The sequence below is a fragment of the Bos indicus genome, chromosome 21 (assembly GCF_029378745.1).
Source record: "Bos indicus isolate NIAB-ARS_2022 breed Sahiwal x Tharparkar chromosome 21, NIAB-ARS_B.indTharparkar_mat_pri_1.0, whole genome shotgun sequence".
Taxonomy (NCBI): Eukaryota; Metazoa; Chordata; class Mammalia; order Artiodactyla; family Bovidae; genus Bos; species Bos indicus.
In genome coordinates, this window is record NC_091780.1 from 21,800,311 (window position 1) to 21,824,712 (window position 24,402).

The window sequence follows — 24,402 nt, forward strand, 5'->3', positions numbered from 1 at the left end:
CGGGAGTCTTTGTGAATGTTGTGTGTCTGCAGTCCTTAAGCTCAATAAGTTCATTCACCATCAACTTTCTTACTGCTTTGGCCACCAGGAGGTGGCAGTCTGCCTGGATCCTAAGGACAGCTCACCGTGGCTCCCAGTAATGGCTTGAGGGTGTCTCCGGATTTCTTTCCACCAGGGAAGGTTACAAGGGAAAGCCAGGTGTCTGCAGCTTGGAAATGGGTTCTCATCAGACATGGAATCAGCCGGCATCTTGTTCTTGGAGCCCTAGCCTCCAGAAATGTGAGAAGTACAAGTTACCTGTTTCAGCCACCTGTCTGGGGTGATCTGTTACAGCAGCCTGAGCTGACTGGGACAACGTGCATAGTAACTCCGTGAAGAAGGTAATCATTTTGCCCAGAACAGAGCAGGACTTTCAACGGCAGGTTAGTGAGTTTTCCACTGTGTCATGGGATGTACCACAGGGTGTTGTGGTCTCCCCAAGTCTCCCCTCACTTAATTAAATAGAAAATATGTCTTTGGAACCTGCCTCCCTGAATTCAGCGTAGATATAGAAATTTATTGGAAGCATTAGCTCTTTTCCTTTGAACCAGAGTTACCTCTTCAGTCATTTAAAAAATTTTATGACTATTTATTTTTATTTATCTGGCTGCACCAGATCTTAGGTGGGGCATGCAGGATCTTTAGTTGTGGCATGTGGGATCTAGTTCCCTGACCAGGGATTGAACCCGGACCCCCTGCATTGGGAGCACAGAGTCTTAGCCTCCAGACCACCAGGAAAGTCCTTCTTCAATCATTTAGACCTGAACTTCATTAGGAGGTAATTAGGTTTCCTCTCCGATTACTCGGTGGTGGTTATGCAGAAGGCCCAATGGAAAAGTTGTGTGATCACTTAGCCAGGTCGCAAGGCAGCAGGAGGGTTAAAACCTGCGCACTGAATATATGCTCAAGCTGGTGAGAGGAGTCAGTGATAGACTTTAGGATTAGCTTTGCCAAAATATCTTAGAAAAGAAAGAGATTAAAGATTCTACAGAAGTGTAGATTTTTCAGTCTCCTCGCTAAATAGAGAGTGGTATGGCTGCTGATCGAGAATGTTTATGTCTGTTTCGGGGAGTCAGGGCAGGGGTGTCCAGAAGGGAGATGCACAGAGAGCCGCCTTTGGAGTTTGGACATCCCTCATTCTCTCCCCCACCACCACTCCCACTCTGCCCCCCACCTCAACCTTGAATCCTGGGTACAGTGAGCAGGGCAGTTACCCAGATTCCTGGGCAAGGTTTCTTCTTGGCATCCAAACCCAAAGAGATCAGGGAGGCCACGAGTGTTGAAATAGCCTGGCAGGAGGAATGCTGAGTCTGTCTTCCTGCCAATGGCAGGCACAGGATGTTCCAAATACAGCCTGGTCCTTTGCTCTGGGTACAGATGAGTCTAGATTCTGAGGGGCCTGGAGCTTACACAGTTGGATTGGCCGAGGAAGGGATCCTTTCTGAGAAAATAATACAAAATTAGGGAGACCCTTGGAAGGGGCCTATGTGAGTGAGGGATCCTGAAGTGTAAGCTTCAGAGAGAGTTATGTATGGAGAAGAAAGTGAAATAGGATGAGGAGATAGAGCTTATGGAAGGGGAGGCTACTCTAGACTGGAGTAGTCAGGGGAGGCTGACGTCTAAGCTACAAACGAAACAACAAGGAGCCGGCCATGAGGCCACCGGTGTGAAGAACATTCTGAGCAGAAGAACAGTCAGTGCAAAGTCCCTGGGGCTGGATCAGGCCTGGAATGGTGGGACCTCGAGAAGATGAGTGTGGTGAGCCAGGGGAGAGGGCTGGGTGGTGAGTTCAGGGGACGGGGCAGGGGCTGGTTCCTCGTGGGCCTTCAAGACTTGGTACTGCTGCTGCTGCTGCTGCTGCTGCTAAGTTGCTTCAGTCGTGTCCGACTCTGTGCAACCCCATAGACGGCAGCCCACCAGGCTCCCCAGTCCCTGGGATTCTCCAGGCAAGAACACTGGAGTGGGTTGCCATTTCCTTCTCCAATGCATGAAAGTGAAAAGTGAAAGTGAAGTCGCTCAGTCGTGTCCGACTCTTAGCGACCCCATGGACTGCAGCCCACCAGGCTCCTCCGTCCATGGGATGTTCCAGACTTGGTAAGGACTTCGTTATTCCAGGATCTGCGGGAGGCTATTGAAAACTTTTATGTGAGACTAAATATAAAATCAACATTATAGGGACTTTCCTGGTGGTCCAGTGGTTAAGACTTCAATGCATGGGGCAAGGGTTCAATCCCTGGTCCAGAAACTATGACCCCTCATGCCCCAAGGCACAGCCAAAAAATAAAATAAATAAACTAAGGAAACTTTATAAACCCAATTCCAGTCCCACGTACTTAGGTATGAAATATATATTTTTTTTTTCAAAGAGCTTCATAGTGGTGTTTCCTGGTGGCTCAGACAGTAAAGAATCCACCTGTACTGCAGGAGACCTGAGACCTTTCCCTTGGTTGGGAAGATCCCCTGGAGGAGGGTATGACAACCCCACTCCAGTATTCTTGCCTGGAGAATCCCATGGCCAGAAGAGCCTGGTGGGCTACAGTCCATGGGGTCACAAACAGTCAGACGTGGCTGAAAGACCATTAAAAAAAAAATGGTTTGCAGAAAATTCCAGAAAGAGGATGGCCAGTGGGGTTGAGGGTGTGTCAGCAGGACCTGGTCCTTTTAGGTCTGATGGTCAGAGGCGCAGCCCCCAGGAACACTCCCCAGGAACAGAGGGGTGGTTCCTCCCATCTCCTACCATGTCTCTTTCCCTGTTACTGTCACTCACGGTCACCCCACGGGGCCCTTGGGGAGCAAAAGGGCTGATGTGTGTCTGCCCTGCCGGACGTCACAGTCTGGACAGCTTCTGAAACCCTGGGTCGAGCCTGCGGAATAGAGACAACCTCAGAGTGCCCTTGTATGTATGCATGCAAAGTCGCTTCAGTTACATCTGACTCTGTGCAACCCTATGGACTGTAGTAGCCCTCCAGGCTCTTCTGTCCATGGAATTTTCCAGGCAAGAATACTGGAGTGGGTTACCATGCCCTCTTCCATGGGATCTTTCCAACTCAGAGACAGAACCCACATCTCTTATATCTCCTGCTTTGGCAGGCAGATTCTTTACCAGTAGCACCGCCTGGGAAGCCCCAAGCTCCCCTTAGCAACCCCTGAGGACTCTAGGAGTGAGCATCCTTGTTTCCAGAATATCTGACAGCCACCACCTTTGGGTAGTAGGGAAGGACGCCCTCTGAACAACTGGCTGCGATCTGGCTGGGACGTGTGGTCTGGCCATGACCTCTCAACCTCCAGAAGGCCAATCTCCATAGGAACCTCTGAAACATGCCGCCTAGGGGAAGAGGAAGAAGGAATTGCATTGTTGCAGGTGGCTAATGAATGGATCTGCCCTGCGGTGAGGAGGGAGGAAACGTGGAGTGGGAAGAGAATCTTCAAGTCAGGGAAGGAGGTGGGCAATGGGGGGTGGACCATCGGTGGATGCGGTGTGTACCGGGGAAGCCTTGGCCCCTCCGCCAGGTTCCTCCTTCCCCCCACCGAATCCCCAGGGACTCAGGGCCTCCCTGGACAAGGCCAGGACAACATTATTGGACATCCTGGAGTCTAAGACAAGAAACCAGTCAACATGGTAGTCTAGCGATCTGGGACTTGGGAATGGGAAGACCCAGGAACTGGTCTTGGTGAAGATTGAAGAGTGGTCTTCCAGTGGGGTCTGCTGCTGGAGAGGATTTGGGTTTTAACACTGAGTTTGAGACAGCCAAACAAAGGGCTTCCTAAAAAAAAATTTTTTTAGTGTGTATTTATTTGGCTGTGCCAGGTCTTAGTTGTGGCATTTAAGATCTTTAGTTGCAACATGTGGGAGCTATTACTATTTCCATGACCAAGGCTCTAACCCCTGGCACCCTGCATTGGAAGCTCAGCGACTTAGCCACTGGACCACCAGGGAAGTCCCCCAAAGGGCTTGGGGCCAAGTTACAGTGGTTCTTATGGGGCCTGGAGGAAAGTGTTTGTCCACACTTCAAGTAATGAGACAAAAGGGGGGGGGGCGTGGGGGGGAGGGGGGAAGTTAAACTGTTTTTAAAAAAAAAAGAGAGAGAAACACCTTCAGAAACTTGAGAAACTGGTTAACTAGTCATGGAATCCCAGCGGGCCTGCCTAAGAGGGAACAATAGTTGAGGATTTCCGCCCCCTCCAAAAAACCAAAACCAAAACCAAAACACCAACGACCAACCAGCAAACAAAGAAACAATGGAGAGACCCTGGAAACAGCGCTTGTGACTGGACCCTTTACCCCAGCAGTGACGGCAGTCCACAGTGAGACCCTGCCCCCAGTCAACAGAAAATCAAGGCAGACAAAGCCTATCTCTGGAGCAGTATAGCAGCAGCCCTCGCGTTAAGCTCTTAGTGGGCGAGACCAACAGGTTGAAAAGGCTCTGAGGCAGGCAACCTGGGTGGGCCCCAGGAAGACAGGATTGTAAACAGGTAGAGGAAACCTCAGGCTTCCCAGGTGGCTCAGTGGTGAGAACCCGCCTGCCATGACAGGAGACAGGTTTGGTCCCTGGGTAGGAAGATCCCCTGGAGGAGGGCATGCCAATCCGCTCCAGTGTTCTTGTCTGGAGAATCCCATGGACAGAGGAGCCTGGTGGGCTACAGTCCGTGGGGGTCATAGTCAGTGACTAAACACACACACACACACACACAGGTTCACTTACGTAAAGGAAACCTCATTTCAGTTCCCTTTCTTGATTAAGACAAAGCTCCTCCTTGGATGGGGTGGGGCAGTTGATCAACAAAGGCCAGAAGGTGGCAGTGTCTACTCAGGGAGGGGCGGGGGGCCCGCCCACAGGCAGAGTCACCCAGGCATGCAGCCCCTTACGGCCCCTTGCGCTGATCCCAGCCCTCCAGGCCTTCCTCCCTTGGCCTGGAGATGGTCTGCCCACGAGGTAAATTCAGGCAGGGACCAAGTGCCCAGGCCGTGAGCTGTGTGCCAGCTGGGATAGCCCTGGCCCTTGAGATCTAAACAGAATCTCCTCTCACTCCTGTCACAGGAAGTGGGACCCCTGGCATCTTCCTCACCGTTCCCCGGGCTCAAGCGTCAAGACGCCTTGTGTTCCAGGCCCCGATGGCCGGAGTCTAGCACCACTGCCTCCCAAGCCCCTTCCTCTCCCTTCTCCATCCTCTGTCTCCTCTGCTGTCCACCCGTCCTGGACTCAGAGTCAGGGAAGAAGAACAAGAGAATGACAAACGTGGGTGAGGATGCGGAGTAACTGGAACATTTTCCCCCTCTTTGGTGCACCGTGTGCTTGAGGGATCTTAGTTCAATCAGGGATTGAATGTGGGCCACAGCAGTGAAAGCGCTGAGTCCTAACCACTGGACCACCAGGGAATTCCCACAACTCTTTTGTGTTTTACTGAGGTATGACTTGATGTAAAATATTATATAAGCTTCAGGTGTCCAACATAGTGATTCACAATTTTTTTTAATAAATTTTATTTATTTATTTATTTTTGGCAGTGCCGGGTCTTCCTTGCTGTGAGGGGTTTTCTCTAGTTTCAGCGAGTGGGTGCTACTCACTAGTTGTGCTGGCAAACTCCTCATTGCAGTAGCTCCTCTTATTGCAGAGCACGGGCTCTAGAGCATGTAGGCTTCAGCAGTTGTGGCACATCGGCTCCGTAGTTGCAGCTCCCGGGCTTGGTGTGCACAGGCTCTATAGTCATGGCACACTGGCTTAGATTCTCTGTGTCATGTGGGACCTTCCCAGGTTGAACTTGTGTCTTCTGCATTGGCAGGAGGATTCTTTACCACTCAGCCACCAGGGAAGGCCATGATTCACAATTTTTAAAGGTGGTATTCCATTTATGCTGCTGCTACTGCTGCTAAGTCGCTTCAGTCGTGTCCGACTCTGTGAGACCCCACAGATGGCAGCCCACCAGGCTCCCCCGTCCCTGGGATCCTCCAGGCAAGAACACTGGAGTGGGTTGCCATTTCCTTCTCCAATGCATGAAAGTAAAAAGTGAAAGTGAAGTCGCTCAGTCCTGCCCGCCTCCCAGCGACCCCATGGACTGTAGCCCATCAGGCTCGTCCGCCCATGGGATTTTCCAGCCAAGAGTACTGGAGTGGGGTGCCATTGCCTTCTCCAATTCCACTGGAGTGGGGTGCCATTGCCTTCTCCAATTCCATTTATAGTTATTTCAAAATATTGGCTGTATTCCCTGTTTCCTACAATATATTCTTGCAGTTTATTTATTTTATATGTAGAAGTTTGTGCCTCTTAATTCTCTGCCCCTATCTTTTCCCTCCCCTGTCTCCTCTTCCCATAGTTAACCTACTAGATTATTCTCTATATCTATGAGTCTCTTTTTGTTATATTCGCTAGTTTATTTTTTAGATTACACATATAAGTGATATCGTCTGACTTATTTCACCGAGCATAATACCCTATAGATCCAACCATGTTGTCGCAACTGGCAAATTCTTTCCTTTTTATGGCTGAGTAATATTCATTATGTTGTTGTTGTTGTTTTATCCTACATCTTCTTTATCCATTCATCTGTTGATGGACGCTTGGGTTGCTTCTATATCTCGGCAATTATAAATAATGCTGCTGTGAACATTGTGGTGTGTGTACTTTTTCAGATTAGTGTTTTAATTTTGGGGGGAGGTATACCTAGGAGTGGGATTGCTGGGTCGTTTGGCAGTTCTATTTTTAGTTTTCTGAGAAACCTCAGTGTGGTTTTCTACAGTGACTACACTAATTTATATGCCCACCACTGGTGTATGAGGATTCCCTTTTCTCCACATCCTCACCATTTACTTGTGTCTTTTTGATGATAACCATTCTAACAGATGTTTGGTGATCTCTTATTGTGGCTTTAATTTGCATTTCTCTGATGATTAACAGTGTTGGGCATCTTTTCATGTGCTTGTTGGCCATCTGTAAGTCTTCTTTGGAAAAATGTCTATTCAGATCTTCCACCCATATTTCAATGGGGTTGTTTGGGAGTTTTTTATGTTGAGGTGTATGAGCTCTTTATGTACATTTAATATTAACTATTATTTGTTATATCATTTGCAAATATTTTCTCCCATTTAGTAGGTTGTCTTTTCAGAAATCGGAACTTTAACACACTGTTGGTGAGAATGTAAAATGATACAGCTGTTGCAGGAGGGGGGACCCCTTCCAGGGCCCGAAAGTGGGCTCTTGTCTAACACTCGGAAATGAATTGTCTGAAGAGACACATGCGCTGACAAAGCAAGAGATTTTATTGGGAAGGGGCGCCCGGGCAGAAAGCAGTGGGGTAAGGAAGCCCAGGAGGACTGCTTTGCCATGTGGCTCGCAATCTTGGGTTTTATGTTGATGGCATTAGTTTCCAGGTTGTCTTTAGCCAATCATTCTGAATCAGAGTCCTTCCTGGTGGCACATGCATCACTCAGCCAAGATGGATGCCAGTGAGAAGGATTCAGGGAGGTAGTCAGACACATAGTGTCTCCTTTTGACCTTTCCTGAACTCTTCCGGTTGCTGGTGGCTTATTAGTTCTATGTTCCTTACCAGGACCTCCTGTCATAAAACAACGCATGCAAATGGTTACAGGGTGCCTGGCCAGGGGGGGCAGTTTCAGTCAGTGTGCTTCCCCTAACACAGCCACTGTAGACAATAGTATGCTACCTGCTACCCTGATAAGTTGCTTTAGTCGTATCCGACTCTGTGCGACCCCATAGACGGCAGTCCAGGCTCCCCCATCCCTGGAATTCTCCAGGCAAGAACACTGGAGTGGGTTGCCATTTCCTTCTCCAATGCATGAAAGTGAAAAGTGAAAGTGAAGTCACTCAGTCGTGTCCGACTCTTAGCGACCCCGTGGACTGCAGCCTACCAGGCTCCTCCGTCCGTGGGATTTTCCAGGCAAGAGTACTGGAGTGGGGTGCCATCGCCTTCTCCAAGACAATAGTATACCAGTCCTCAAAAATTAAAAGTAGAATTACCATATGATGCAGCGATTCCACTTCTAGGTGGATACCTGAAAGAATTGGAAGCAGGGTTTCAAAGAGATGTTTGTATACCCATGTTCATAGCAGCATTAATCGTAACAGCCAAAAGATGGAAGCAGCCCAAGTGTTTACCGATGGGTGAATGGATGAACAAAATGTGGTTATACTGGTGAAGGGCCGGGAAGCGTGGCGTGCTTCAGTTTGTGGGGTCGCAAGGAGTCGCACACAACTTAGTCACTGAACAACAACAACAACACAATGGAATGTTATCAGCCTTAAAAAGGAAGAATATTCTGACGCATGCTGCACCATGGATTAACCTCGAGGACAGTGTGCTAAGTGAAATGAGCCAAACATAGTACAGTATGTTTCCACTCATATGAGGTACTGAGAATGGTCACACAGACAGAAAATAGAATGGTGGTTGCCAGAGGCTGGAGGAATGGAAAGTTATAGTTTAATTGGTACAGAATTTTGTGTGGGGAAGATGAAAAGAATTCTGAAGATGGAATGGGGTGATGGCTCTGAACAAGGAGGATGTACACCTAGAAATGGTTAAAAACATAAATTTTATGTTATGTGTATTATGTGGGTTGCCATTTCCTCCTCCAGGGGAATCTTCCTGATCCAGGGATTGAACCCACATCTCCTGTGTCTACCTGATGAGCCATCAGGGAAACCATGTATATTTTACCACACTTGTTTTAAAAAAGGTCCTTTGTCCCTGCCACTGGGGATTTCTCACTGGACACACACCTCCCAGGCAGAGGCTCCTGCTATTTTGTTCTGGCCCCTTTTCATTTTTCTGATCTTCTCCCCTGTCTTCTTCTCTCTGATGGGGGGTCCCTTTCCCCCAAGTTCCTGTTAAGACCCCAGTAAAGCTGTTCAGTTCCTCCAATGTTTAACCATGTCCCTGGCACCTCCCCTTCCTCAGCCGAAGTGACTGATCCAGATACTCACTGAAAGAATAACAGTTCTCACGCTGCTAAAGGCCGTGGAAATGTGGCATCTGGTGTGTACTTTGGGCCCCTGAAGAATTGAGTCGTCCAAGTCCACAATTGAGATGCCATCTTCTCTCCACCAGCTGCCAGGCTGAGGATAGACCTGGGGGCCCCAGGAGTGAATTTGTCAGAGTAAAGGCCTCTCTGGGCATCCTTTTGGCAGCTTGCAAACAGGCCCTGCTGGCAACATTCCATGTGTCTGAGCATCGGGGATCAAGCCTCAGAAGCGCAGGGCCTGGGCATAAAGCAGAGAATGAGGAATCCCCAAGCCCAGGCCAGGTGAACTCAGTGTGGGACAAAGTGACTGGGGACCGGAACCACAGGAGTGACAGGAGGTGCTGGAGGACTGCACATCAAGAAAGTCTGCACCTCTGTGTGTGTGTGTGTGTGTGTGTGTGTGTGTGTGTGTGTGTGCCTGTGTGTGTAGACATCCCTGGAGAGGTCTTGGGGGTGGGGAAGATTAAAGGAAAAATGGGGAAGCTCTCCCCCTGGATGATTATGACCAATCCCGCAGGGAAACAGACAGTGCCTCCCAGGCATAGATCTCCAAAGCAGAGGCAAGAGAGGGCCCCTGAGAAGTCTTCAGAACAAAAACTTCCACTTGATAAGTGCTTACCAAGTGCCAAGCGCTAAACACTAACGTGCTTAGTCACTAGTTATGTCCGACTCTTTGCAACCCCATGGACCATAGCCCATCAGGCTCCTCTGTCCATGGGGATTCTCCAGGCAAGAATACTGGAGTGGGTTGCCATGCCCTCCTCCAAGGGATCTTTCCAACCCAGGGATTGAACCCAGGTCTCCCACATTGCAGGCGGATTCTTTACTGTCTGATAGTAGCTTCAACTATTCCCGCTACATGCCAGGTTGGCTGTGTTCTAAGCCAGCTAATAAACCCGCAGTGCCAGCCAATTAGGTGATTTAAAATAGTCTAGTAGCTGCATGTTATTTTATTTATTGTTTAAGAAATACAGACAGGGGACTTCCCTGGTGGTCCAGTGGTTGGGACGCTACATTCCACTTCAGGGGATTCAAATTCGATCCCTAATCAGGGAAGTAAGAGCCCTAACCCTAACCCCCTCAAAAAAAAAAAAAAAAAGGTATCTGGGGACTTTGCTGGTGGTCCATTGCATTGGTTAAACTCCGAGCTTCCAATGCAAGGGTCACAGGTTCAATTCCTGTTCAGGGAACTAGGATCCCACATGCTGTTTGGCATGACCAAAAAAATTTTAGATAGGAAGAAATACAAACAGACATGTATGTTAATACAAGCATGTACGAAGAAGAAAAGTGAAAGTGTTAGTTGCTCAATCGTGTTCAACTCTTTGTGACCCCATGGATTGTAGCCCACCAGGCTCCTCTGTCCATGGGATTCTCTAGGCAAGAATACCGGAGTGGGTAGCCATTCCCTTCTCCAAGTAACAAACATGTACACCTAATGAGTATATGGGAGATATCCAGGGGAAAATTAGTAACTGCTCGGTATTATTAAAAGTTTTTTTAAAAGTGAAAGTAACTCTAAAATATATTCTATTTATCCTAAAAGATGTAAAATATTAATTATCTGTGAGATATTTTGCATTCTCTTTTCTTATTAAGTCTTCAAAATCCAAAGTGCATTTATACTTAGGGCACACCTCAGTCTGAAGGAGCCACATTTTCAAGTGCTCCATGGATGCAGGTAGCTGATGGTTACTCTACTGGACAGAATCGTTTAGATATATTAATATTAATTCTCAATATAAGCACTTTAGCTACATTAATGCACTTAACCCCCATCCTCATGTTTTGTTATCCTCATTTTACAGAGGGCAGAAGTTCTTTGTCCAAGGCCACCCAGGAGGAAGGTAGCTAAGTCGGGATCTGAGCCACCAAGCTCAGCAAGCGCGGGATGGAGACCTGGTCTCCTGTAATAAGCACTCTGGCTGTCACCGCTATGTGTCTCCTCTCCCTTAGGACATAAAGTGAAAGGCGGTCTACTCTTACTCCCTCTGCTTTACAGAGCAGAACAGAGGCTGCTGCTGGTGGTTTACTCGCTAAATCATGTCCGACTCTTGCGACCCGTGGACTGTAGCCCGCCTGGCTCCTCTGTCCAGAATGCGATTTTTCCAGACAAGAATACTGGAGTGGGTTGCCATTTCCTTCTCCAGGGGAATCTTCCCAACCCAGGGACTGAACCCAAGTCTCCTGCATTGCAGGTGGATTCAAGGAAGCCCAGAACTGAGCATAAGAGAGGCTAAAGGGTCTTGCCCTGTAGGTGGTCCCAGTGTGATCTGAACCTACGTGGAGCAAACACTTGGGAGACATCATTTCACACTGCAATGAGAGTCAAGGAAGGAAAGGGTGTGGCTATTTGCATCCCACCCTGAAGGCTAAATCTGCTTTGAAACTTTCAATGGAAGGACTTTCTTGGTGGTCCAGTGTTTAATATGCTGCCCTTCCATTGCGGAGGGCACAGGTTCGATTCTTGGACAAGGAACTAAGATCCCATGAGCTGCTGCTTGGCCCCACCCCCCCCCCCAAAAAAAAAGTTCAAAGGAAAAATGACCCCACAGCTCAAAGTAGGAGTGAGAAAGCTCTTTAGACCATTTTCTACACCATCATTTTAGATGGCTGCCTGAAAGTCATTCAAACAATGCACCATCATCTATTTCAGCAGCCCCTAGTTGAGGACAATTTTTCACAAATATGAGTAGCTCTGTGATGAACATTCTTATACTTTCCAGTTTGCCAGTAAGGCAAAAAGATTTTAATCTCCACTGCTTTGTTCATTGTCTGGCATTCAGGGTGTATAGGAGGGAGTCCAGTGAACTCAGCAAGCCTCACATGTCCCCATGCATAGAAGAATCCCTGAGCTTGGCCACTTACCTGTATGTTCGTAACTTCACTTTCTCATCGCACAGGCTCGTTTCACCTGTGTCCAACACTTGGTTCCACCTAGCTTCCTGCTCTCTGATGTGCTTCTGCTCAAGAGGAAACATTTCTGGGCCACAAAGTCAGCCCAGGATGCCCCCGCTACGGTGTGCATGCTCAGTTGCTCAGACGTGCCTGACTCTTTGCAACCCCGTGGACTGTGGCCCACCAGGCTCCTCTGTTCATGGAATTTCCCATGCAAGAATACTGGAGTGGGTTGCCAGTTCCTCCTCCAGGAAATATTCCCAACCCAGGGATGGAACCCATGTCTCCTGTGACTTCTACATTGGCAGAGGGATTCTTTACCATTAGCTCCACCTGGGAAGCCCCTCTCCTAGGGCACGTTATGCAAAAAAGATACTTCTGCAGGTCCTCCATTCCACCTTGCTCTCTGGAGAATCAGGATAGACCTCCATGGAGCCTTTGCCTCCTGTTTCGTGGAAATGTTTGTTCTGGTTCCTGGCTTCTTCCCAGTTTCCATCTGACTGCCCTTTTACCCTTCAGTCAGGTTTTATCTCTTACTCGATGGGCACTTTGTTTGCTGACAGGATCTCAATTGAAACAGTGCCGTTAATTGCCTTTCTATGTTTTTAACTAGAAAGGAAATTCAATTAGGGTACCTGAATATTGGAAAGGGAAGACACAACCCCTGCCCCATTTATGCCCAGGCATCTTTCTCTTACTTTTGCTCAATTTCTAAAAGGGTCTGGGGCCCATTCAACCCTGAATATTCATTGGAAGAACTGATGCTGAAGCTGAAGCTGCAGTACTTTGGCTACCTGATGGAAAGAATCAACTCCCTGGAAAAGACCCTGATGCTGGGAAAGATTGAAGGCAGGAGGAGAAGGGCAGAAGGGCACGACAGAAGATGAGATGGTTGGATGGCATCACTGACTCGATGGATATGAATCTCAGCAAAGTCTGGGAGATGGTGAAGGACAGGGAAGCCTGGCATGCTGTAGTCCATGGGGTCGCAAAGATTCGGACATGACTTAGTGACTGAACAACAACAACAACGGGGGCCCACCGGAAAATCAGAACTATGCCTGGAGGATGAGGTGGGCCTGAGTGATCACCAGGTTGGACCTTGCACTGTCTGCTCTTTTGAAGACTTTTTCAAAAGAACCACCCTTCTCTTTGTTCCTCCCTTTCTCTTCCCTGCCCCAGGGGCAGACTTTCTACTCAGGACCATTCATCAGGAAGAGATCCGCCTTTAGGGCTCTGTGAATACTCTCCAGTGCCTGTGTAGGTGGATGCCAGTGGCAGCTTGTAGTAAAGATGCCTCATCTTGGCTCTGCTGGATCCTCTGCTTGCCCCACAGGCTGAAGCTCAAATTTCAGCTAGGAAAAAAAAAAGTTACAAATTACTTCCTAACCCCAAGCCTTTCTCATTACCAGCAGTAACCTCCAGTGTGAGCATCTGAAACGCCAAGAACTTATTGTATTGATTGCTTTCTCCCTCTTTTTAATGACACGGTATATTCATCCGCTAGTGTTACTGTAACAAATACCAGAGACCGGGTGGTTCAACAACAAGAATTTATTTTCTTACACTTCTGAAGCTTAGAAGTCCAAGATCAAGGTGTTGGCTCCTTCTGAGGCTTCCATTTGCAGATGGCCATCTTCTCCAGTGCTACTCACTGGTTATAGCAAACACCCTCTTCCAACAACACAAGAGATGACTCTACACATGGACATCACCAGATGGTCAGTACTGATGAAGGAGGAAACAGACAGAGCTGGACTCCATCTTAGGCCAGGCTGTGAACATTAGGGTACATGCATGGTCACCCTCCCAATGGACTCTGAACTTGGTGCCCAGTGTCTATAGAAATGGCATACCAATGGAAAACCAGACCCCCTGATAAAAGAGCCTCAGGACTTGTACTTGGACTCTCCATTGCCTAAAAGAATATGCTAATTATCTCTGTAACAGAACAAAATCATAAATTCCATTATGTTTATTGGGATATGACCATAGGCCTATTGATAAACATCCACTGTCTATCTAGTCTTGTGACACATGAATCATGGGTTAACTTTTATTGTATCTCTCTTTTACCTTGTCCAGACTAGCTTCAAGGAATTTGGGGAGGTGGGTTTGAGCAAGTACACTTAGGGTTCATAAAGTTTTCACAAAAACTTGTTGGGGTCCTTGGCTAAGAGGAGACTCTACCTTGGGCCCGCAGGTGTAATAAACGGCACTCCACTATCCGCATTGTCCTTCTGAGTGAGTTTGTTTCCCGGAACGCGTGGCTACATTTGGTGCATTGGACGGGAAACTCCTCACTTTGAGGAGACAAGTCCCATTTGGGACTACTCCGAGGCCTTGCGGCTTGAATCTTCTTGAAGGGGGAAGGAGCCTCGCCCTTCTGGAAGGATTCTGCATCTCAACGCCCGGACGTCTCACGTCAGCAGGTAGTGGACGGCAGCAGGGGAACTGAGTGCTCAGGTGATGAGGAACCCACCCAGCAGGGTGGAAGAGGGTGCCTGATCACCCTCCTGGGAGGGACTAAACGGGGCACGGACCCACAGGAGCCTGGAATAGGCAGGCGGCAATTGCTTAGTACACAGGTTGACGAGCGTGCTAGGGCTTAGGAAGGGAATTTGCAAGGTCTTTAGGAGGTATGTCCACGCGGTCTCAGGGAAAATTATTACCAGCGATTGCCAGGGGATTTTTAGGATAGGAAACTGGTCCTCATATGCTCATATTCTGCCCTCCCCCAGGAGGTGTCCCGTCTGCTGTGAAATTCTTGACTCCTCGGAATTGTCGGGCTAGAAGGAGGGAGATACATAAGTGAGTATGAATTGGCTTTCCGGAGACGGCCTGGGACGTGGGATATTTAACCCATCTGTGTTTTCATCCGCACCTGATCAAGCCCACCAAGGCAGAATGGACTTTAAATGAGAAACAGTCTTGGACCACGTGGTGCTCTGGTTCAGCCTTGCTGACCAGCAGGTGAAGACACGCCGATCCCCCTTCTCCCTCTGGGATCTGGCAGGATTTGGACGAGGATGACCCACCCCTCCCCCATACTGGATGACGATGCGCCCACCGGCCCAGTGCCCCACCAGGACCGGAGGCCACCTTAATGCCTGATCCAGGGCCAGGTGAAGTTCCTGCAGCAGCCGCAGCTCCTCTGCCAGCTCTCCCAGAGGTCATAGAGCCGCCACCTCCGCAGGCTCCAATCCCAGTGGCAGAAGCCTCTGGCCAACACTTCCAGGATTCGGCTCCAGCCCAACCGCCCAAGCTATACTCGTCTGTCCCGGTGAGCACTGACAGGAAGGGGAGGGAGACGTTGAAATTAAGCAGAGACTGGTGGGCTGCCGTCTATAGAGTCACACAGAGTTGGACACGACTGAAGTGACTTAGCAGCAGCAGCAGCGCTCTGCCAGAGAGCCGGAGGGACTGAAAGAGAACAGACAAGAGATTTGCAATGCTAGCTGCTGCTCTGGGAAAGTCTATCTTGGGCCTTCCAGAAAACCTCCTCTGCCCCAGAGACAGGACAGTCCTTCAACCCGTCCCAACCGAGGCCCCGGACCCCGTTACAGCCAAACCAGTGTGCCCGGTGCCAAGGTTTTGGCAACTGGAAGAATAAATGCCCTAAGGAAAGGAAGGAAGAGGAAGCTCCCGCAGTTGTGGGGCTTGCTGACTTGGAAATTAAATAGGGCTGCCGGGGCTCAGAGATATCAGGTCCCCGAGGGCCCATGGTAACCTTAAAACTGGGGGACCAAAACATTGACTTCATGGTGGATACAGGAACAGAACTGTCAGTAGTAACAAAACCTGTGGCACCATTATCCAAAAAGACTACCGCTGTAACTGGGGAATCGGGAGAAGAGATGATTAAATCGTTTTGCCAGCCCAGAAAATGTCAGATGGGGGGCACCAAGTGATTCATGAATTCCTCTACATTCTTGAGTGCCCAGTACCCCTGTTGGGAAGAGACTTGCTCTCCAAACTAGGAGCACAAGTGACTTTCTCCCCTGAGGAGAGGCCCACCTTCCAGACGGACACTATGACTTATTTGCTGTCTCTCTCAATACCACCCCAAGATGAGTGCAGGTTGCATGAGCCTCCAAAGGAGGAACCGGGTGGGCCGGAAGAGCATGAGAGAGAGCTAACTCAATTATTCCCTGAGGTCTGGGTGGAAGACAACCCTGCCTTCCCCCAGGCTAGCTAAACATCAAGCCCCAGTGATAATAGAACTCAAACCAGGCACCATCACGGTTAGAAAGCGCCAGTACCGCTACCGATAGAGGTCTGGGCCGGCATACTGCCCCACATCAATAGATTAAAACAAGCGGGCATTCTAGTAGAGTGCAGTCAGCTTGGAATACGCCGATCCTGCCGGTCAAAAACGAAGAAGAACGGGACTATAGGCCTGTGCAAGATCTCAGGCTAGTCAACCAGGCTACTGTGACTTTACACCCCACTGTTCCAAACCCCATACCTTAGTTAGCCTCGTCCAGCCGAGGACTAAAGTTTATACTCACCTAGATCTCAAGGATGCCTTCTTCTGCGTACACCTTGTCCCAGCGTCACAGCCCATCTTTGCCTTTGAATGGGAAGATCCACTTGGGGGCACCAAGCAACAGCTCATCTGGACTCCTCCACAAGTGTTTAAAAATTCCCCAACCATCTTTGGGGAAGCCTTGGCTTCTGACCTGGACTCATTCCATCCGAAAGAGTATGGATGTTGGCTCCTACAATACATGGGTGACCTGCTGCTGGCTGCTGAAACCAAGGAAGAATGTTGGGAAGGGACAAAAGCACTGCTCCAGCTGCTGATGGAAGCAGGTTACCGGGTGTCGAAGAAGAAGGCACAGATCTGCAAGGAGGAGGTAAGGTATCTGGGGTTTGTTTTAAAGAAGGGCACAAGGTTCCAGACCCTAGTTGGGTCCTGTATACTGATGGCACTAGCCTGATAAAACAAGAACAACGGCTGTCAGGTTAGCCAAAGAGGAAGGGGCCATCAAGACTGAAAAGGGATGGTGGGAATCGCCAAGTGGCAAATTATTGGTACCGGAGGAGCTGGTACACACTCTGGTAAGCCAAACACACCAAAGCGACCCACCTAGGCCATGCTGCCTGCCCACAGGTTAATGCTGCCTCTCGGCACAGACAAAAACCTCCAGCTATTCAGCTGAAAGGCACGCTGCCCTTTGAACACCTGGGAGTGGACTTCACTGAAATGAAACCTCACCGACACTACTGTTACCCGCTGGTCATGGTCTGTACGTTCACGGGGTGGGTTGAAGCTTTTCCTACCTGGACTGAAAGAGCATCAGAAGTAGCCCCATGCCTGCTTAGGGAAATAGTTCCCAGACTTGGATTTCCTACCAGCATCGGATCAGACAATGGCCCGGCTTTTGTAGCTGATTTAGTACAACAAGTAAACAAAACTTTAAACATCAAATGGAAACTGCACACTGCATACAGGCCCAGAGTTCTGGGATGGTGGAATGAACCAACCGGACACTTAAAGAGACTCTCCAAGTGGATCACAGAGACTGACTGCTCCTGGGTGGACTTGCTTCCGACGGCTCTGCTCAGACTCAGGATGACCCCACAGTCCCAAGACTATTCTCCATACGAAATTGTGTATGGGAGGCCGCCTCCCATAATAAAACAGGTATCAACAAATTTGCCTCAGGTAAGTGGGGATAGGATTTCTCAGCAGATGGAACTGGGTAAGGTAATAAATCGGGTAACTAAGTTTGTACAAGAAAGGGTGCCGATTCCCCTTGGGGAACAGATTCATGGGTTTACGCCTGGTGACCAAGTATGGGTCAAAGATTGGAAACATGATTCACTAGCCCCTCGGTGGGAGGGCCTATACTGTTACTCTAACTACCCCTACTGCATTTAAGTTGCAGGTATTGCCCCTTGGAGCCATCATATGAGGGTGAAGAGAACATACCACGCAGACCCAGAAAACGCTGAGTGGACTGCACAGACGGACCCCGCTGACCATTGATAGAACAAGATCATCCTTAAGAAGAAAGAAAAGAAGATCCTGGACGAGCCCCTTGAGGATGAAGCCACATAATCAACTCCTGCTGCTTGGTCTCATCAACGTGCTCATTCCTACGTGGACTTCCACAATACCTCCAACTGTTGGGTATGTGGGGCTATGCCTCTGTCTGTGATGGATGGAGTTCCCTGGTGGGTGCACCACTCTGCCAAGGAAATTTTAAAGCATTCTGCTTTTTCTAGGACACAATCATAATCTCTCCCTGGTCTCTGGGTGTAAGCCAGACCTACAGTCAATAGACTCGGGTCATGGGGTTAGATTTGATATAAATGCCAGTGTAACAAAAGCCTAACCTACAACAAACCCAGGTAAATCTACCTTATTTACACGCTAGGTGGACAAGATCTGTGTTTCAATGGTATGAGTATATTGCTGCCTTATTCATGCCCTCTATAGGGACAACAGATATTATGATTAAATTAGAGGCCTTGACTAATTTCACAAAACAGGCCCTCCTAGATAGAACAAAAGCTATCCTAGCCTTAAATGAAGAGCAAATCCAAATGAGAAAAGTGGTAATTCAAAATAGAATGGTTTTGGACATACAGCTGCTCAAGGAGGGACCTGTGCTGTAATTAAGGTTGAATGTTGTATATGCATTCCTGACTTATCTGGCAATGTATCAACTGCTTTAGATGACATGAAAAACCAGGTAAAAGCAATGTCAAATGAAAACATTCCTTTCTGGACTTCGGTCCTATCTTGGGTGAAGGGCGATTGGTGGGACCTGTGCTATAATTGAGGTTGAATGTTGTGTATGCATTCCTGACTTATCTGGCAATGTATCAACTGCTTTAGATGACATGAAAAACCAGGTAAAAGCAATGTCAAATGAAAACATTCCTTTCTGGACTTCGGTCCTATCTTGGGTGAAGGGCGACTGGTGGAAAACTATACTTACCATTGTTGTAGTTGCCTTGATAGTTCTGCTTTGTGGACCCTGAATTTTACAATGTATTCAATATATTCCTATGAATGATGCTCATAATATAAGTTAAGAGCATCAAGAGTGGGGAATGAAGGAGGAAACAGACAGAGCTGGACTCCATCTTAGGCCAGGCTGTGAACATTAGGCTACACGCATGGTCACCCTCCCAATGGACTCTGAACTTGGTGCCCAGTGTCTATAGAAATGGCATACCCATGGAAAACCAGACCCCCTGATAAAAGAGCATCAGGACTTGTACTTGGACTCTCCGTTGCCTAAAATAATATGCTAATTTCTCTGTAACAGAACAAAGTGGTAAATTCCATTATGTTTATTGGGATATGACCACAGACCTATTGATAAATATCCACTGTTTGTCTAGTCTTGTGACACATGAATCATGGGTAAATTTGATCGTACCCCTCTTTTACCTTGTCCAGACTAGTTTCAAGGAATTTGAGGAGGTGGGTTTGAGTAAGTACACTTGAGGTTTATAAGGTTTTTCACAAAAACTGGTCAGGGTCCTTGGCTAAGAGGAGACTCTGCCTTGGGCCCGCAGGTGTAATAAATTGCACTCCACTATCTGCATTGTCCTTCTGAGTGAGTTTGTTTCCTGGAACGCGTGGCTACAACACTGAAATCAGATTGATTATATTCTTTGCAGCTGAAGACAGAGAAGTTCTGTACAGTCATCAGAAGCAAGACTGGGAGCTGACTATGGCTCAGGTTATGAACTCCTTATTACAAAATTCAGACTTAAATTGAATAAAGTAGGGAAAACCACTAGGCTATTCAGGTATGACCAAAATCAAATCCCTTATGCATATACAGTGAAAGTGACAAATAGATTCAAGGAATTAGATCTGATAGACAGAGTGCCTGAAGAACTCTGGACAGAGGTTTGTAACATTGTACAGGAAGCAGTGATCAAAATCATCCCCAAGAAAAAGAAATGCAAAAGGTAGGATGGTTGACTAAGGAGGCCTTACAAATAGCTGAGAAAAGAAAAAAAGCAAAAGGCAAAGGAGTAACGGAAAGCTATACCCATCTGAATGCAGAGTTCCAAAGAGTAGCAAGCAGAGATAAGAAAGCCTTCCTATGTGAACAATGCAAAGAAATAGAAGAAAACAATAGAATGGGAAAGATTAGAGATCTCTTCAAGATACCAAGAATACCAAGGAAACCAAGAATACCAAGGGAACATTTCATGCAAACATGGGCACAATAAAGGACAGAAACGGTATGGACCTAACAGAAGCAGAAGATATTAAGAAGAGGTGGCAAGAATACACAGGACTATACAAAAAAATCTTAATGACCCAGGTAACCACGATGGTGTGATCGCTCACCTAGAGCCAGACATCCTGGAGTGCGAAGTCAAGGGGGCCTTAGGAAGCATCACTATGAACAAAGCCAGTGGTGGTGATGGAATTCCAGTTGAGCTATTTCAAATCCTAAAAGATGACGCTGTGAAAGTGCTGCACTTTCACACATGCTAGCAAATTTGGAAAACTCAGCAGTGGCCACAGGACTGGAAAAGGTCACTTTTCATTCCAATCCCAAAGAAGGGCAATGCCAAAGAATGTTTAAATTACCTCACAATTGTACTCATTTCATATGCTAGCAAGGTCATGCTCAAAATCCTCCATGCTAGGCTTCAACAGTACATGAACCAAGAACTTTCAGATGTTCAAGCTGGATTTAGAAACAGTATAGGAACAAGAGATCAAATTGCCAACATCCGTTGGATATTAGAAAAAGCAAGAGAACTCCAGAAAAACATCTACTTCTGCTTCATTGACTACTCTAAAGCCTTTGACTCTGTGGATCACAACAAACTGTGGAAAATTCTTCAAGAGATGGGAATACCAGACCACCTTACCTCCCTCCTGAGGAACCTGTATGCAGGTCAAGAAACAACAGTTAGAACCGGACATGGAACAACGGACTGGTTCAAAACTGGGAAAGGAGTACGTCAAGGCTGTATATTGTCTCCCTGCTTATTTAACTTACAGAGTACATCATGCTAAATGCTGGGTTGGATGAAGCACAAGCTGGAATCAAGATTGCCGAGAGAGAAATATCAATAACCTAAGATATGCAGATGACACCATTCATATGGCAGAAAGCAAAGAGAAACTAAAGAGCCTTTTGATGAAAGTGAAAGTGGAGAGTGAAAAACTGGCTTAAAACTCAACATTCAAAAAACAAAGATCATGACATCCAATCCCATCACTTCATGGCAAATAGATGGGGAAACAATGATTGACTTTATTTTCTCGGGCTTCAAAATCACTGTGGACAGTGATTGCAGCCATGGAAAACCTAAACAGAATATTAAAAAGCAGAGACATTATTTTGCCAACAAAGGTCATTATAGTCAAAGTGGCATTTTCCAGGAGTCATGTATAGATGTGAGTTGGACCATAAAGAAGGCTGAGTGCCGAAGAATTGATGGTTTCAAACTGTGATGTTGGAGAAGACTCTTCAGAGTCCTTTGGACTACAAGGAGATCCAACCAGTCAATCCTAAAGAAAATCAGTCCTGAATGTTCATTGAAAGGACTGATGCTAAAGCTGAAGCTCCAATACACTGGCCACCTGATGCGAAGAACTGACTCACTGGAAAAGACCCTGATGCTGGGAAATATTGAAGGCAGGCGGAGAAGGGGACGACAGAGGATGAAATGGTTGTATGGTATCACCAACTCAATGGACATGAGTTTGAACAAGCTCTGGGAGTTGGTGAAGGACAGGGAAGCCTGGCATGCTGCAGTCCATGGGGTGACAAAGAGTTGGATACGACTGAATGACTGAACAACAACATCTTCTCCCTGGGCCTCCTTCTATGAGTATCTGTGTCCTAATCCCCTCTTCTTAGAAGGACAGTGGCCACATTGGAGTAGTGCTTCATGCCTGCTAAGTCGCTTCAGTCCTGTGTGACTCTTTGCAACCCCTTAGGCTGTAGCCCCCAGACTCCTCTGTCCATGGGATTCTCCTGGCAAGAATACTGGAGTGGGTTGCCATGCCCTCCTCCAGGGCATCTTCCCTACCCAGTGGTCAAACCATGTCTCTTACGTCTCCTGCATCGGCAGGCAGGTTCTTTACCACTAATGCCACCTGGGAAGTGTGGAGTAGGGTCCATATCGGAGTAGGGCCCACCCTAATGACCCCCCTTTTCACTTAAATACCTACTTAAAGGCCCTTTCTCCAAATCCAGCCACATACTGAGGTACTGGGTGTTAGCACCTCAGCATGTGAATTTGAGGGGCATGGTTCAGCCTGTAACAAATGTTACATTTCTGTGATTACAAAAGCAACATATGTTCACCTTAGAAAATTTCCAGAGGTGAAGAAACTAAGGTAAGAATCTCTGTAAGGGACTTCTCTGGTGGTCCAACTGAAGCTGTTTACCTTAGATTGAGACTTGAACCCATGTGCCGGGACTCAAATCCAGCCAAAACCCAGATTGGAACTTGAACTGAGCCAAAACCCACAGTCTTCAAACTGAGATCACAGACCTGGTTACAGGCTCAGGTTCTTTTTTTTTTTTTTTTTAAACAAGCTCTTTCTTGCCAGTTTTATTAAAGAAAAATTGTACATGAGTCACTTTTCACCAGTCTGTTCTGGCATGCTTCTAATGATATCAGAATCATCTGGATCAATCATAGCCAGTGTGCATACCTCTGTAGTACTTTTCACATCTGTGCCCAATTCAATATTATTGCCATGGTAGTGATAGACACCAGTTTTGGCCAACATGGCATAATATTCTATTTCAGATTTCCTCAAGGCTGAGCAGGTGTTGGTAAGGATAACCGGTTTCACTTTGCCTTGTCTGATCCTTTTCAGAGTCTGCTTGTACCCAGGCATGTACTTTCCACTTTTCATAACCAGTTGGAGCCTAGAGTTGATTCACTCCAGTGACTTTTTCACCTTCATGGTGGCCACCATCTCCCTGCCTTAGGTGCGGGATGCCTCCAACCAAGAGCAGCCACCAAGACGGCCAGGGAGTGAGAAAGGCCAGGCTCAGGTTCTTGATGTCTCATAGCAGAAAGAATTCAGTGAGAGACAAAGTGATAGGTAACGAGTGAATTTATTCAGAGAGAAACACACTCCACAGAGCATGGGCCATCGTAGAGGGTGAATACAGTGGCCTCGAAAGGGGTTGTGCTTAGCTTTTATGGGCTGGATAATTTCATAGGCTAATGAGTGGGAGGATTATTCCAACTATTTTGGGGAAAGGGAGGGGATTTCCAGGGGTTGGACTACTGTCTGCTTTTTGGTCTTTGATGGTCAACTTTGGAACCATCATGGCACCTCTGAGTGTGTCATTTAGCTTGCTGATTGAGGATCAGGGTCTAGTCAAAGTTGACTTGTCTGCCATCTTGGACCCATTTGATTCCAATCGGTCTATGTTGTGTCCTTGGGCTATGTCATTCTTTCGAAAATTCTGCCTCCTGTCCCCCTTCCCTCCTATTTTACCATGGCTAAGACTCTGTGCTCCCAATGCAGAGAAAAACTAATTCTGACTTCATGTTGGAACTGTTTCTTTGACTTGCTTTTCGCAGCTGTTGTTATTATCATCATACATAATGGCCTGCCTCAGAAAACCCAGCCCCTCAGCCTGACTGTTGGACTAAAAGTGACTTTGTTGAGCTCAGTCAGTCAGTTCAATCTCTCAGTCGTTTCCAACTCTTTGCAATCCCATGAATCGCAGCACGCCAGGCCTCCCTGTGCATCACCAACTCCCAGAGTTCACCCAAACTCATGTGCATCGAGTCAGTGATACCATCCAGCCATCTCATCCTCTGTCGTCCCCTTCTCCTCCTGCCCCCAATCCCTCCCAGCATCAGAGTCTTTTACAATGAGTCAACTCTTCGCATGAGGTGGCCAAAGTACTGGAGTTTCAGCCTCAGCATCAGTCCTTCCAATGAACATCCAGGACTGGTCTCCCTCAGGATGGACTGGTTGGATCTCCTTGCAGTCCAAGGGACTCTCAAGAGTCTTCTCCAACACCACAGTTCAAAAGCATCAATTCTTTGGCTCTCAGCTTTCTTCACAGTCCAACTCTCACATCCATACATGACCACTGGAAAAACCATAGCCTTGACTAGACAGACCTTTGTTGGCAAAGTAATGTCTCTGCTTTTGAATATGCTATCTAAGTTGGTCATAACTTGCCTTCCAAGGAGTAAGCGTTTTTTAATTTTATGGCTGCAATCACCACCTGCAGTGATTTTGGAGCCTAAAAAAATAAAGTCTGACACTGTTTCCACTGTTTCCCCATCTATTTCCCATGAAGCAATGGGACCAGATGCCATGATCTTAGTTTTCTGAATGTTGAGCTTTAAGCCAACTTTTTCAGTCTCCTCTTTCACTTTCATCAAGAAGCTTTTTAGTTCCTCTTCACTTTCTGCCATAAGGGTGGTGTCCTCTGCATATCTGAGGTTATTGATATTTCTCCTGGCAATCTTGATTCCAGCTTGTGCTTCCTCCAGCCCAGCGT

The 24,402-nt window shown here is 47.5% G+C and overlaps 1 long non-coding RNA gene and 1 pseudogene across 1 annotated transcript; one reads left to right on the forward strand and one right to left on the reverse strand.

Moving 5' to 3' along the window:
• The first annotated feature begins 435 nt into the window (after positions 1-435).
• On the forward strand, positions 436-17,796 carry LOC109575529 (uncharacterized). Its single transcript, XR_011562570.1, has 3 exons — positions 436-1,797; positions 5,079-5,446; positions 14,656-17,796. It is a non-coding gene; the product is annotated as an uncharacterized lncRNA (long non-coding RNA).
• Positions 17,797-22,473: 4,677 nt separating this feature from the next.
• LOC109575267 (large ribosomal subunit protein eL30 pseudogene) lies at positions 22,474-22,847 on the reverse strand (annotated as a pseudogene).
• Between the last annotated feature and the right edge of the window lie 1,555 nt (positions 22,848-24,402).